Below are 12,698 nucleotides of genomic sequence, written 5' to 3' on the forward strand. Positions count from 1 at the left end.
AAGATAACATTATCTTCCAGGAAAGCTCATCACAACACCCAGCCCTCTATTGCTTCAGTGGCTCCAGCTTTCTTACCCTTATTAAAAAAAGATATTGGGCCTTTGGGAATTGAACCGCAGAACCTTGAACCTGACTTTACATCAGAACCACATTGTAGCATAAACCAATAAACCCCTTCTAGGCCAAATAGCCAAAAATCCAACACTCATCAACTGCTGAATTTGAGTGAGTCAAGGCTAAAATTTGAACCGAGACCTTTCTCGATAAGAAACTAATATTTTCATGCAAGACACACTGGCCTAGAAATTCAGTTTGGGCCCGCCAGCTGGCTTGCGCCCAAAAGTTAGCGCTGCGCGCAGAGCCAGTTGCGCCCGTGAGATATTCAGTTTTTGCGCCCCAAGTCGGAACCAGGCGCTGTTCCAGGGTGTGCCCGCCCCCGCTTGGGGCACTGAAACTGAATTTCAGTGCTCTAGGTGCCGCTGCGCCACCCGATGCGGTGCGGCAGGCTGCGGTACTGCAGGCCTCCTCCTTCTCTTAAGGTGGAGGTGCCTGCAACGGGGAGATCGCCGCTGGATTGTGCCGGCAAATGAGCCCGGCACCACGGAGAAGTGGAGGAGGCCGGGGAAGGAGGTGCGGGCAGGCGGCCGCCGAAAAAGCGGCCGGCCGCACCTCCACCTTTATGCGCCCCACTAAGGCTGCAGTAAGGCCCTGGTCTCCGGATGTTAGTAGCAGCCGCCACGGAGGAGGCAGCGGCAACTGAATATGGGGGTCGGGCCGGCATCGGGGCGGAAACGGGGCACTGCGCACACCGATGACGTCATCGGTGCCGGCGCAGCGCTACCGGCTACCGCCGCCATTACCGCCGAGCTCAATATCAGCGCAACCTCCTCTACTGGCGCAGAGGCCCTCTTTGGGCCTTAACTGGGCGCAAAGCCCACTGAATTTCTAGGCCACTGAACCACATCAATTAACTCTTTAGCGTCAATTTTAACCCCGCCCACCACCGCCCCACCCGCCCCCCCCACCCCCGCCTGACGAGAATGGGCCGTGCAGGGGTTAAAATAGAAGCAGCATCCTTCCCGCTGATGCTCACCGGCTGAATTGCACCTCCAACTTTTTGGGAGGTATGTGAGGCCCTCGCAGCAGCCAAGCAAGGGCCTCATGACAATTCAATAATTGAGGTCTGATGACATGAATTGGACACCAACTAGATTTTAATGTGCAGTAGCTCCTTTGCCACCTGGTGCCATCCTCACCAAGGAAGCCTGGTGCCACGTGAGAGTAGGTCCTGAGAAGACCGAGGAGGTAAGATAATTTAAATGTTTTAAGTTTCCTTGTGGACCAGAATGAGGAGGAATGCTCCTCTGGGCCCCACATGGAAACCTTGGGCCTCCCCGTCATCCTCCAACTGCGATTCCTGTCAGATCACCCCCACCCCCCCGGCCCAACTTACCTTACTGCTGGGGACCATTCTCATGGATCTCGTGTGTGGCGACTTCTTGACGTGCTCACCCTGCTCCCACTCACTGACCTCACGTCATTTCCACCCGGTTTGGGCAGGAGTCGGGCCTGCATTATTGTAAGGAGGCCAGGAGTTAAAATAGCCCAGGCCTCACGCTGGTGAGTTGGGGCAAGCCTGCTGCTTGCCACGATGGCCCCACTCTTACCTCTCACCCCAGGTTAAATTGGGACTTTTACCTTTATTGATTCCAGGTTTTATACAATCTGTTATTTCAATCTAAATAAAATACAGATAAAATAACCTTGTACCACAATATCCATATCTACTACTCCACTGTGGCAATTTTAAAAGTACAAGCCGTGACTACTAGCAGGAATTTCCTGGAATTATAATTGCTGGAGTGCCACAAAATGCCAAGATGGGCAAACAAACACATTCATCTCAGCATATTTGTCCTTTAAAGATCACAGACATCCTCCTACTAACTAGTAAAAATGCCAACAATAAAAATTGCACTTTGATGATAAAAGCAATAATTCAGTTCGAGAGCCTTGCTTCAGATGAAGGTGCTTAATAAAGCGTGACTCAGGGTAAATAAGAATGTCGCTTCACTTTAAAGGTATGGGGAAAGAGTAATTACTAAAACGAGACAGACAGGAGGCTTGTAAATTCGGTACACTCAACCAGTTCCAAATGAGTTAGCTCCAGTGGGACAACTGTAATTGATAAACCATAAAATGAATCCAGAATGGCAGTGCTATGGTTGTTGATTTAAAAAGAAAGGCAGCACTGTGGATAAACACTATCACTAATAATAGATGGGCTGTTGCTTATTTTTCCAATTTTGACTAATATTCAGTGGCGATTGAAACAAATTGAAGAAGCATTCCCAACTTACAATCAGACAGACCAATTAACACTGACCCTATTACTGTGGTGTGGATGCTCTGTAGAGTATCCATGCTGCTGAAAATCGATACCTATATCACCCCACAGAGGGGCCCTGAGACGTTTAAGACCAGGAAGGTGCTCTATGAGTAAGTTCATTTTAGCGTGAGCACTTATCCATAGGGTTAACCTCCCCATTGAATTGTGTTTGCTTGATTTGTGTATGGAGTGCCTTCAGAATGAAAGTAAGAAATCACACAACACCAGGTTATAGTCCAACAGCTTTATTTGAAATCACAAGCTTTCGGAGCGCTGCTCCTTCTTCAGGTGAAGTGGAGAAATGCATAAAGACACAGCTTATATAGTCAGAGAATCATGTCAGATGTTTACAGGTAACCTTTCCAACTGCCATTTATCACACCTCGGCAGAGAGATAATCACAGCAGTCAAAGGTGTGAATGGTGTCCAAACAGGTCAGCCAGGGAAACATTACATCAAAGAACAATGAGGTGGGGTCACAAGGGGTCAAATATTGCAGATGCTGGGGTCTGTATGAAAAACAAAAAAACAGACAAAAAACATTTTTTTTGGCTGGAAATCACAGCAGGTCCAGCCGCATCTGTGTAGAGAGAACAAGCCAATGTCGACTCGAGTCTGGATGACCCTGCATCAGGTGGGGTTACATGTAGCGTGACATGAACCCAAGATCTCGGTTAAGGCCGTCCTCATGGGTGCGGAACTTGGCTATCAGTTTCTGCTCGACGATTTTGCGTTGTCGTGTGTCTCGAAGGCCACCTTGGAGAATGCTTACCCGAAGATCGGAGGCTGAATGTCCTTGACTGCTGAAGTGTTCCCCGACTGGGAGGGAACACTCCTGCCTGGTGATTGTTGCGCGGTGTCCGTTCATCCGTTGTCGCAGTGTCTGCATGGTCTCGCCGATGTACCATGCTCCGGGGCATCCTTTCCTGCAACGTATGAGGTAGACAACGTTGGCCGAGTCACATGAGTATGTACCATGTACCTGGTGGGTGGTGTCCTCACGTGTGATGATGGTATCTGTGTTGATGATCTGGCATGTCTTGCAGAGGTTGCTGTGGCAGGGTTGTGCGGTGTCGTGGTCGCTGTTCTCCTGGAAGCTGGGTAATTTGCTGCGAACGATGGTCTGTTTGAGGTTAGGCGGCTGTTTGAAAGCGAGTAGTGGAGGCATGGGGATGGCCTTAGCGAGGCGTTCGTCATCATCGATGACATGTTGAAGGCTGCGAAGAACATGGCGTAGTTTCTCCGCTCCGGGGAAGTACTGGACGACGAAGGGTACTCTGTTGGTTGTGTCCCGTGTTTGTCTTCTGAGGAGGTCTATGCGATTTTTCGCTGTGGCCCGTCGGAACTGTCGATCGATGAGTCGCGCGTCATATCCCGTTCTTACAAGGGCGTCTTTCAGTGTCTGTAGGTGTCCATCGCGTTCCTCCTCGTCTGAGCAGATCCTGTGTATTCGCAGGGCTTGTCCATAGGGGATGGCTTCTTTAACGTGGTTAGGGTGGAAGCTGGAGAAGTGAAGCATCGTGAGGTTGTCCGTGGGCTTGCGGTAGAGTGAAGTGCTGAGGTGTCCGTCTTTGATGGAGAGTCGTGTGTCCAGGAATGAGGCTGATTCTGAGGAGTGAAAGATCAGTAAGCTGGCGAAGATTAGGTTCAGAGCTCCACTGGCCCCATTTCATACTTTTATAGAGCAAGTTGTTGGCTTAGTGGTAGCAGTCTGAGTCCAAAGGTGCAGGATTCAAACACCACTCCCGACAGTCCCGGCAAGTGGAGGCCGGAACTCGGGCTCTGAATTCTGGGTTGGCATCCAGCGGGATACTCGTGTCTGGTGGGTGTGGGTGGCTCCCTCCCCCCTCGTTGTATGGGTTGTGGGAGCCCATAAAACCATCCTGCCATATAGGAGTAACTGCCCTGTCAGCTGGTATAAAAGGTGGCTACTGACCATGAAAGGCGCATTCACCTCGTGGCACGTCAGACTGATAATCAGCATGTGGATCCTTCCACCACTTCACACTCTTCTCCACTCTTCTCCAAGAGAAGACTGTAAAGATATGAGAACAATGACAACTGCTTTCAAAAAGCATAACTGTGTCTCCTCTGCACTTTCTGAGCTGTTGAAAAGCATATGAATCATCAGAGTTAAAAAAAAAGTGTGCATTTGCAGGACTGAAAGATCAGCCACATCTGAACTGACCAATCTAAAGATTCAGAAATCCTGGAGCGCTGGAACTCCTGACATTCAGTTGGTCTTAGATTTCTGGTTCAGTTCCATCCTCTTCACTGTTTGGAATATTATTTAATGCAACTGGTCAAGGTTGATGGGAAAAAAGACTTATAACCAGGAATAAATTTGGATCGTCTTGAGGTCATGATTTTCTGGTCGAAATTAGGCATCCACCCAAAATTTAAATTTTTCCCTTCATGTGGGAATGAAGATTTTTGTGAGTGAATGTGGTGCGGCTCAGAGTAAGTACAGTGATGCAATGTTTTATATGAACAGGAACATTATCCCATGTAAAATAGAATGTAGGTGTGTGTCCCTTTAAGGCTGGAAGGCATAGTTGCACCGCATTCTTGAAAGTAATGATGAGTTCACTTAGAGGTTAGGGTGCAGCTAGTTTGTTTGATTAACAGGTCAATGAAGAATTTGCAGACGTTGTGAAACAGTTGTGCTGTTGGAGAGACAGAACCGAAAAACAGCATTTTAGGATTTTTAAGAGAGCCAAATGCAGGAGGTAGAATGTGCAAATGACTCTAATTGGGCAAGATTGTCTACAAGTTTTAAACTTTCCTACATTAATATCTAGCGAGGAGCTGTTCAATCATTTTAACTTTTCTGCTGCAGCCCTTGAGAAAGTGAGATTCAGGATTGCGAAGAATGACCAAATTAGGTGTGGTGGTAGTAAATTTGCCTCGAGTAAAATAAATTTGCTTATGATTATGATTGACACGAGTATTACACAAAACTGTTGTCGGAAGTGTTACAGGAAGTGTGTGGCAGTGTGCTCTATATGCAAGGCTTTTAATCGATTACTAGTTGATCCCTCGGGGAGTCAAGACTAAGTGGACACCTCAGGTCAAAGAGGGTGGAGAATAAATGGACCAGGGCTCAGGGAGAACTGCAACACTGGAGACTAGAAGAAGTTATAGGCAGAAGCCTGAGCAGTGGGGTGGGGGTGGGGGTGGGGTGGGGGGGGAGGAAAGTAGAACAAGGTGAGGGGAAAGGTGCTAGGGAAAATGAAAGCAGAGTGAGGGGGAGGAGGAAAGGGGACGTACAGCAGGGTGGAGGAAGGGATTGAGGAAGGCAGAGTAGAGGTAGAGGTCACAGGGAAGGTAGGTGTGGGTTAGAGGCTGAGGACAATTATGGAAGAGGTACAGCAAGTTAGAAATCCTGGGAGTGGGGGCAGAGGAATGGAGACCACCAGATGATGTTGGAGCAGGGCTGGTTCCTCGAGAAATGTCTGGACCACTGAAAGCATTGTCACCCATATGATAAGCCTGGCCAGAGTGGAGCTTGATGAGTAGGGAGAGGGGGAAGTAAGATGTGGGTAGGGGAAGAGCATAGGAGAAGGTAAGGGGAGGGGGAGTAAGAGGGGAAACAGATGGAGGGGCCAGTGGGGGAGATGGGGAGAAATGGTAGAAATGGGGAAAGTAGGAGAGCAAGGGAAGAGAGAGGCGATGGGGAGGTGAAGGAAGGGGACATATGCACACATAAACAGGGTTTCCACTAAACATCCAGTGAAGTTACAGTGTAAGACTGGGAGCAGCTGATAGCAAATTCCTGGCCAGTATGGCTCAGAGTTCCTCTTCAGAATTCTGTGCAGCAACACTTGGTGGCTAAAGGCTGTAACCACATGTAGACTCAACGGCCATGAAATTCGGCTCCTTTGCGCCTGCCATTAGTGCCTCCGGGGGCAAAGGGCTTATCACCCGGGCAGGGGCACTCCCAAAAACTTCGGTGTGGGGCTACTGAGGCACTAGCCACTAGCACTGCGCCCCCACCGGTAGCACCCCTGGCAGTTGCACTGCTGGCAATGACATCATCGCCATTCACCACGACCCTTTACCGCTCCACGGCACAAATTCAGCTGCGTCCTGCGAGGCTGCCACGGGCAGTGTCAGTGCCAGCCTCGCGGGTCGCGAGCCGGGCTGACCTCTGCTCGCAGGGCACTAATTAAAGGGAGGTGCGGCCGTGACCCACGCCGCCATTTTATCTTTTTGACCAACTTCCAGGTCGGACCTCCATGGCAGCCCTTGGCATGGTCCGTGGCCACCATCGCGCAGTCCAGCACCTCATCTCAGTGCTGGGCTGCAGCCACGGCTCCACACCGCCCTGGTGGACTAGTGTGGGCCATCAGCGGCCCTGCAGAGCTCGCAGTGTCCCTCCCCTTTAACGGAAGGGGAGGGGCACTGAAACGTGTCAGCGCTACGTGGAGCAGCCGCGTATCACTGCGGTGCTACCACGCTTTGCACCCCCGACCACCACCCAGCAAGGAAGTGGAGTGCCCGTGTGGTGGGAGGTGGAAAGGGAGACTTAGATGGGCTAAAAGAGAATATGAAAAAAGACAAGTAAATAACATAAAAGGAAATAGTAAGGGCTTTTATAAGCATATAAAAAGTAAAAAATAAAGACAGTAGGAAGAATCAGATATGATGGAGATATTAAATATTTTGCATCAGTTTTCATAAATGATGGTGGAAGTGAGAATGTAGGTGTACTGGAGGAGGTTTTTTAAATAATTGTTAGAGATAACTGTAGAAAAAGAATTGGTTTTGAAAAAGTCATTAGGTGGGTAAGTCACTGAGTCTTGATGACATTCACACTAATCTGCAGAAACAAGTCCAAGCAGAGATAGTAGAGGCTCTAACCACAATTTTTAAATTCTCCTTAAATATCCAAACCTGGAGAGCAGCCGATGTAACAACTTAGGAAAGGAAGGATAAACAGGGTAACTAAAACCAGTTAGTCTGTCATCAATTGTGGCCAAACTCTTGGAACCCATAGTTCAAGATAACATTAGTGAACATTTAGAAATTCATGGGTTAATAAAGAACAGCAAACATAGCAAGTTATGTTTGACAAATTTAATAGTCATCTGAAGAAGTAGATAAAGGGAATGTAATAAATGTTTATGGATTTTCATAAGACACTTGATAAGGTGTCTCACAAGAGGCTTGTTAGAAAAATTCAGGTCTATGGTATAAGGGGAAATGTAACAGCATTAATAGAAAGTTGGTTGACAGACAGAAAACAAAGAATTAGGATGTTGCTTGGATTGGAGAAAAATTGGTAGTGGTGTAGCCCAGAACGCAATATTGGATCCACTTTTGTTCACTGTATGTATAGATGATTTGGACTTGGCAAACTTGCTGACAACATAAAAGTAAGAGGTTCAGCGGTGATCTGATCGAAGTTTTCAAGATATTAAGGGGAACAGATAGGGTAGATAAAGAGAAACAATTTCCGCTGGTTGGGGATTCTAAGACAAGGGGGCAGTCTAAAAATTTGAGCCAGACCTTTCAGGAGTGAAATTAGGAATCACTTCTACACACAAAGGGTGGTAGAAGTTTGGAACTCTCTTCCACAAATGGCAATTGATGCTAGATCAATTGTTAATTTGAGATTGATAACTTTTTGTTAACCAAAGGTATTAAGGGATATGGGCCAAAGGTGTGTATCTGGAGTTAGGTCACAGATCAGCCATGATCTCATTGAAAGGTGGAACAGGCTCAAGGGGCTGAATGGCCTACTCCCGTTCCTATGTTCCGAAGAGTGAGAAGATTATAAAAGACTTCAGTACAACATAGACGGGTTAGCAGATGCAATTTAACGTGGATAAGTATGAAGTTATACATTTTGTGAGGATAATAAAAGGGTGGGAGTATGCACTCAATGAAAAGGCACTGAAGGGTGTGGGTGAATAGAAAAACCGAAGGGTTCATATATATAATTCCCTGAAAGTACGAGTGCAGGTAGATAAAACCATAAAAAGTTTTATTTTACCATTCTGAGTTTTATAAATTAGGGGCAAAAGTAGCAAGAGTAAAGAAGTAATGATAAATTCATGAAATAATACTGGTTAGGCAATATTTAGAGTAGAGTGTGCAGTTTTGGGCACCCCATTATAGAAAGAACATTAAAGCTATAGAGAGTGTGCAGTGTGGATTTACCAGGATGATACCAGGGATGAGAAACTAAAATAATGAGGAAAGACTTGATTACTGAGATTATTTCCACTGGAGCAGAGAAGGTTAAGAGGAGATTTAATAGAAGTTTTTAGCAATATGAAGGGGTTTTCACAGAGTTGGAGAGTTAGTGACGAGGGGTCATCAATTCAAAATTATTATTAAGAAAGTGAGGAGAGAGGTTAGGAGCGTTTCTTTACACAGAGTTGTTGGAGAATGGAATGCTTTGCCACAGGGAGTGGTTGAGGCAAAGACCACTGCATCTTTCAAGGGAAAAGTGATTGAATATTTGAAGCAGAGGAAGATGTGCAGCAATGAGAGAGTGGAGCAGTTTTGGATCACTCTTGCACAGAGCCAGCACAGACACCATGGGTCAAATGTGGGTGTGACATAGTTATATTGGAACGACATTGTACAAGTGTACTAACACTCAAATCAAGTGTAGCAGCACTACGATGCTGGGAAAGTAGTGCGCAGGTGCCGCATAGGACTTCGAAAATATCACCCCGCACCATGCGCAGGCAGCCATTACAACACAAATAAAACAGTAGTTATAATTACAAACAACCGAGTCCAGAGTCGTCTTTACAAAGCACTACGAGCACTAGAAGACATAACATGGTGGCAGCGGTATAAGTGAGTAAAACTTACGCAAATAAAAATGATATTAGATTGAAGAAAGAAATTTAAAAGTAAACTCTGCAGCGTTGTAACTGCGAATCGTACGGGCAGCTAAAATGGCAGCGTCTAATGCACTGACCGCGAATATGCTCCCCATCATGAACTGGGAAGCCGACGATATCGTGGAAGCTTTCCGGAAATTTAAACAAAAATGCGAGCTTACATTTAAAAGTTTCCTGAAAGTCTCCTCCGACGAGAAAAAAGTCAGCTACATTCTACAGTGGGCGGGAGAAAAAGGTTTAGATCTCTATAACAGCTGGAGTTTATCCGAAGAGGATAAAACGAACCCTACGGAGATTTACGAAAAGTTCAGTAACCATCTCGAGCCTAAATCAAACCATCGCATACACGGGTATAAATTCCAAAGCTTAAGACAGGAACCTGGTGAAACGGCTGACAATTTCCTGACGAGATTAAAAAACGAAGCCAGCAAATGCAAGTTTACGGGACTAGAAGAAAGGCTGGTAGACCAATTAATATGGGGATCTGCACATACAGAAGTGCAAAAAGAACTAATAGGAAAAGAAAAGCTTGGAATATCAGAAGCCATAGATACAGCGAGGGCTCATGAAGCCACAAAACAACAGATGAAAATACTGAATACTCATACGGCTGACGTGCGGACAACTCCCAAACCGGATCACAGAGTAGATGCAGTGCGCGAAAAGCACAGCACACAAAAACAAGTATATGACAGCGGGAAGAATACATGTAGAAACTGCGGAAGACAACACGACTACACAGACAGAAGAAAATGCCCAGCGTATGGAACAAGCTGCAACACGTGTGGTAAAGCAAACCACTGACAAAAGATGTGCAGAGCTAAAAGAGAGGGGCTATGCACCAAAAGCAGAGGTGGGCAGCAGAACCAACAAAAGAAAAACAAAATCCATACCATGGGTGAGCAAGATGATGAAGACTGTGGGTACGACAAAGCTCTGAACATTGAAACCATAATCCAGAGTGGAAAGCACCCCAAAGAAAGAATGGCACACTATCATCCAGATTAAAAAGAGGATCGAAGGACAGCCCACAACCGTCAATCTAAAAGTAAAGTTGGACACAGGAGCTCAGAGCAACATCCTTCCACTGAGGCTATACCAGAGGATCTTCCCCGAAAACTTGGGCGAAGATAGATACCCGAAAAGAAGATGTTTAAAAGCAAACAACATCACGCTGACAGCGTATGGGGGGAGCGAGATCAGACAACTCGGAACAACCTATATAAAAGGAACACACAAAAGAGCAGAAACATCAACTGCATGTTCTATGTGACCGACTCTGAGGGACCGGCGATCCTGGGATTAAACAGCTGCAAGAAGCTGGGGTTAATCTCGGTAAACCATGAACAAACAAAAACATCACTGAAAGGCGACAGCAACACCCCATTGGAGAATCGGCCACAAATCATGGACACGAAACATTTGATGGACATGTATCCAGAATGTTTTGATGACACTGTAGGATGCTTCGGGGAGTTCAAGTACCATATAACAATAGATCCAGAGGTAAAACCCGTCATCCACACTCCAAGAAAAATACCCATCGAGCTAAAAGAAAAATTATACACCGAGCTAAAAGAAATGGAAGAGAAAGAAATAATCGCAAAGGTCACTGAACCCACAGACTGGGTAAACTCGATTGTGGTACGGGAAAAGCCAAACGGGCGGCTCAGAATCTGTCTGGACCCCAAAGACTTAAACCAGGCAATAAAGCGGGACCACTACCCCACACCAACATTAGAAGAAATCACACCAGCACTGGCAGGAGCCAAAGTCTTCTTCAAATTGGATGCCAGAAACGGCTACTGGAACGTAAAACTGGACAAAGAATCAACTAACCTGACGACTTTTAATACACCATTGGGGCTTTATAAATTCCTGCGGCTGCCATTCGGGTTGAAAGTCAGCCAAGACATCTTCCAACAAAAGATCGATGAAACATACAAAGGCTGTGAAGGAGCCATTGGAATCGCTGATGACATCCAAGTTTACGGATCAAATGAAAGAGGCCACGACGTGCACTTGCACGAGGCCATGGAGCGCACCAGAATGGCTGGCATCAAGCTGAACGCCGAGAAGTGCATCGTTAAAAGTACGAAATGCAAATTTTTTGGCATGATCTACACACCGGAGGGTGTCAAGCCTAATCCCGAAAAGGTCGAGGCGATAGCAGAGATGAAACCTCCAAACGACAAGAAGGAGCTGGGAAGCTACCTCAGCTTGGTCCAGTATATGAGCTCTTTCATCCCGAACATGTCAGATTACACAGCGAACCTAAGAGAATTATTAAAAGAAGACACCAAATACCAATGGTCAGAATCCCATGAGAGGAACTTCAAACACCTAAAGGAAATATTATGTAAAGAAACCAGCCTGTCTTATTACGATAGAAAAAAACCTGTCACCCGACAGGTAGATGCCTCTACCAGGGGGCATGGGGCAGCCCTCGTGCAGGAAGGAAAACCAATAGCTTTCGCATCGAAGGCATTGACATCAGCAGAGACAAGATACGCAAACATCGAAAGAGAGCTATTGGCAGTAGTATACGGATGCGAAAAGTTCCACACCTACTTATACGGAAGAAAATTCGAGGTAGAGAGTGACCATCGTCCACTCGAACAAATTTACAAGAAAAACCTGAGCAAGGCCCCAGCAAGACTGCAAAGGTTACTGTTAAGACTCCAAAGTTACGACTTCGAATTAAAATACTGGCCAGGGAAAGAAATGGCACTGGCAGATGCATTGTCTCGATTGTCACCACACGAAAAACACGAGACACCTCGTAAATGTTACTCCCACAAAGCTTGGCCAAATTCAAGAGGAGACTGGTAAAGAAGAGGAGTTGCTACTACTCATGCAACAGGTAATACAGGGGTGGCTGGAGAAGATCCAGCAGGTCCAAAACCAAATCCGACAGTACTGGACAATCAGAGACGACATCTCGGTGGAGGACAGTGTTCTCCTTGCTGGCTCAAGAATCATAACACCAAAAACGATGCAAAAGGAACTTCTTCGCTTAATACACCAAGGCCATATGGGGATGGAGAAATGTAAACTAAGAGCCAGATCAGCTGTGTACTGGATAGGCATGTACAAAAGCATAGAACAAATGGTCTCCACATGCTGCATATGCCAGAAATACTGAAACACACAGCAGAAGGAGGAGATGATTCAAATGGAAGTACCCCCGAGACCATGGCACACGGTCGGAACAGATCTGTTCCTGTGCAACCAGGAGTGGTACATCATAATAGCAGACTACTACTCAAAATTTCCTTTTGTCAGAAGGATAAACGACATGAGAGCCACAACAATCACAAAAATTGCGAAAAACTTATTCGCAGAACAGGGCATCCCAGAGAAGGTCATCTGCGACAATGGGACACAATTCACCTCCAGCGAATTCAGAGCGCTGGCTGGAAAATACGATTTAAAATAATTACCT

The sequence above is a fragment of the Somniosus microcephalus genome, chromosome 2 (assembly GCF_052327205.1).
Source record: "Somniosus microcephalus isolate GS21.2 chromosome 2, FLI_Smic_1.0, whole genome shotgun sequence".
Lineage (NCBI taxonomy): Eukaryota > Metazoa > Chordata > Chondrichthyes > Squaliformes > Somniosidae > Somniosus > Somniosus microcephalus.